This window comes from Lynx rufus, unplaced genomic scaffold (genome assembly GCF_022079265.1).
Source record: "Lynx rufus isolate CCGP_SWC_20201006 ecotype Redwood Valley unplaced genomic scaffold, mLynRuf1.p SCAF_21, whole genome shotgun sequence".
Taxonomy (NCBI): Eukaryota; Metazoa; Chordata; class Mammalia; order Carnivora; family Felidae; genus Lynx; species Lynx rufus.
The window spans coordinates 23,137,018-23,141,063 of record NW_025814836.1 but is presented as its reverse complement, the minus strand read 5'-3'; positions in this window follow the sequence as shown (position 1 = coordinate 23,141,063).

Genomic DNA, 4,046 nt, shown 5'->3' with positions numbered 1-4,046 from the left:
GCGGAGCGGCTCCACGATTGGCGCCCTGACCCGACGCTCCTCGAGAAGCCCCGCCCCTGGCGGCGTGCCGCGACCGCGCACTGGGTCCCCCGCGCCCCGGGGCTGACGGCGGGGGCTCCAGGGCTGGGCGGGGGAGGCGCTCGCCCGCCGGCTTGGGTTGGGGTCTGTGTCTGCGCGTGCGCCGGGTCTCGCAGGTGCGCGGCTTCCTCTCTCAGCTTCGCGGTGGGCGGGAGTCCGGTACCCCCACGCAGCCCCGCCCCGGCCAGCCGCCGAGTCCCGGCCCCACCCCTTCCAGGCGCAGTTTGGATTCGAAGTGCGCGCCGCCGCCCGGAGGCCGCCGGGAAGGGGCGAGAACCGCCCGGGGCCGGGGGACGAGAGCGCGTTCCGCGTTTTAACTCGTTTCCCAGCGCGTCCAGAAGGCGAGCCTGGAGGTGATCTTTGGTGGCGGCCTTCCCCACGTCTCCTGCAGCGGAAGGGGAGGAACCCTGCACCCGTCTCACAGGCCGGCACCTTTCTAGACGGTGGTCCCATTTAATCTCCACGACCGCCCCGTTTGGTATTATCGCATCACCATTTCACGCAGGAGAGAACGGTCTCTGAAAGCTTGAAGGGCTTGTCCAGGTCACGTAATTGGCACACAAATGGAGATCGCCTGGGCGTGGTTCTTTCAAGTAACAGGGGTTATATGGTTGTATAAAAATTTTTAAACTCAAAAGTCGGGGGTGCCTGGGTAGTTCAATGGGTTAAGCATTGGACTCTTGATTTTGGCTCAGGTTGTGATCTCAGTTGAGAGTTGGAGCCCCACCTTGGGCTCTGTGCTGGCAGGGCAGGGCCTGCTTGGGATTCTCTCTCCCTCTCTCTCACCCTCCCTTGCTCTGTGTGTGTGTGTCTCTCTCTCAAAATAAATAAACAAACAAAAAAAAAAAACCTGAAAATGGACAGTAAAGCACTTTTGTAACCCTTTTTTCGCTGAACATATGACACATCTGTAAATGCTAATATATAGCTTGGTTTTCAGTGATTCACAGTTGCATGGTATTATGGCTGGAAAGTTCTCATAATTCAACTGTTTTGCTAACAACAGTTATTTAGATTGTAATTTTTACAAATAAATGTCTTCATACATAAATCTTTGCATCTTGCTTTATTTTCTTACAGTTGATTCATAGAAGAGGAGCTACTGAATACTCCCCTTCCCATGATGGCAGCCTCCCCAGAAGCATACCTTCCTCTCACCCTCCACAGCTCCTACTGTCCTTTTAAATCTCTGCTAATTTCACAGGCAGAGAGTGTCATTTCCTCGTTTGATCCGCACTTGCTGGATTACAGATGAAAGTGCACATTGTGCCTGTGTCTATTGGCCATCCATAACTTTGATGACTCCTTTTCATTTGCTTTTCCATTAAGAAAAAAGTAATGGATGCTTGTTTGCTTCGTGTGCAGGATCATGTATCTCTCACTTTCAGAATTTAATTGGTGCTTTCAACATCCTTTAACTTGTCAGCAGCACACCAGACATTCACATGGTTCATGGAGTGAACCGCAGACACATTTAAAATTTTTTTTAATGTTTATTTTTGAGAGAGCGCGACAAAGCGTGAGCGGGAAAGGGGCAGAGAGAGAGAGGGAAACACAGAATCTGAAGCAGGCTCCAGGCTCTGAGCTGTCAGCAAAGAGCCTGATGTGGGGCTCAAACCCATGAACTGTGAGATCATGACCTGAGCTGAAATCAGCTGCTTAACTGACTGAGCCAGCCAGGCACCCTGACACCACATTTTTAAAAAAGTGTATTTATTTATTTTTGAGAGAGTGTGCATGAGTGGGGGACAGGCAGAGAGAGGGCAACAGGAGACAGAGAATCCCAAGTAGGCTCCTGGCTGCCAGCACCGAGCCCAATGCTGGGCTAGATTTCACCAACAGTGAGATCATGACCTGAGCCAAAATCAAGGGTCGGATGCTTAACCCACTGAGCAAACCCAGGTGTCCCTAGATACCACTTTTTAAATTTACTTGCACTCTCTGTTGATTAACTTGAAACTTATTCAGAAAGCTTCAAAAATTTGTGATCTTCAGACACGTTCCCGGGGCCAGCATTGTAAGTACCCAGAGATAAGGAAATGTTGCTATCATGTCCTTTACTCTGTAATTCTGAAGCCAACAAAGTCATAGGACCGTTGGAAGATAACCAGAGTATATACCCACATGTAAAACACCATGTAATTTGTGTTTAAATAGGACCCTTTTACAGGATCATGTATTTCTGTTGGACAGCATTGTTCTAGAACAATTATGTTCCAGAACGTAAGTGTGGTGCCGCTGTCTTTTCCCTTGGCCAAACAATCATTGTCCTACCACCACATATTCTTTATACAAACAGCCCTGCCACGGTGTCTTTGATCTTGTACACTAGCTTGACACGGCCCTGTAAAAATTCTAGCTGGATACCTGAGGTATGCATTTTCCTTGGAATATGCGCTGACACAGCATTCTGTGTTTTGAATAGTTTTGATGATCCAACAACACAGATTTGGATCTTTCTTCCAAGATCTTTCTTCCACAGTGGCAGCACTGTGAATTGGGGGACAAATAGGAAGCAGAGCAACTGGAATGGACAGTCTTGCAAAAACCCAGGCAAAAAATATTAAGTATCTCTGCCATGGGGACAGTTAGGAAAAGATGAGTCACAAGCGTTTAGAAATAATGGAGGGGCGCCTGGTGGCTCAATCCATTAAGTGTCTGACTTTGGCTCAGGTCATGATCTCATGGTTTGTGAATTCCAGCCTCGCGTCAGGCTCTATGCTGACAGCTCAGCACCTGGAGCCTGCTTCTGATTCTATGTCTCCCTCTCTCTGTGTCCCTCCCCTGCTCACACATTCTCTCAAAAATAAATAAATGTTAAAACAAATTTTTTTCAAGAAATAATGGGTAGTGGGACCAGCTGAATGTGGGGGATAAAAGAAAGCATCTGAGGTCTAGGATAAAATTTGTTGCATGAACAAAACTTGGGTAGACAATGAGAATGTCAATTACAGGATTACAGGAAAAGGAGCAGATGTAGGGATTCAAAGTGAAGACAGGTTCACACGCATAGTGAACATGTTGAATTGAAAGTGCCTATGGAAGCAGGGAGTTGGAAATACTAATGTCAAGTTCAGCAAGATGAAAGCTTGAGATCTGGAAGTGGATGACAACAAAGGATGGAGAGGGGATAGGCAGAGAGATGTAATCCAAGAAGACAGAAGGACAATCTAGGAGACCACAGGAGGACAACAAAAGAGCATCATGGAAGCTGAACGGGAGAAAGGAAAGGCAGTTATCAGTGAGGTTAAGTTACAGGAGGACCGAAAAGAGGCTCACAGATGTGGTTACAGCTCACAATTTTTAAATGCTGAGCCTGGCTGGCTCAGTCGGTTAAATGTCTGACTCTTGATTTCGGTTCAGGTCATGATCTCAACATGAGATCAAGCCCCGCATCGGGCTCTGTACTAACAGCAGGGAGTCTGCTTGAGATTCTCTCTCTCTCCCCTGCTCACAAGTGTGTGCTCTCTCTCTCTCTCTCTCAAAATAAATAAATAAACCTTTAAAAAAAAAAAAGATCAAGGGAGAGAAAGGCCACTAAAATCATCAGTTGGGGAGCACTGCTGACCTTTTTAGAAGCACTGTTTGCCAATGCCTGAAACTGCTCTAACAGGACATGAGCTTTCATTCTGTAATAAAAGACAAATGCTTAAAAGTGAAGTGCCTTCTTAGGTTAAAACAGTAACGGACACATTTTTTCTAAAAGGATAATGAATCACAAGAAGTGCCTGGCTGGCTCAGTTGGTGGAGCACGCAACTCTTGATCTTGGGGTCATGAGTCTGAGCCCTGCATTGGATGAAGTTTTAAGGAAGAAAGAAAGGAAGGAAGGAAGGAAGGAAGGAAGGAAGGAAGGAAGGAAGGAAGGAAGAAGAAAGAGAGAAAGAGAGAAAGAAAGAAAAGAAAGAAAGGAAGGAAGGAAGGAAGGAAGGAATGGAGAGAGGAGGGAAGGAGGAAAAGGGAAGAAAGA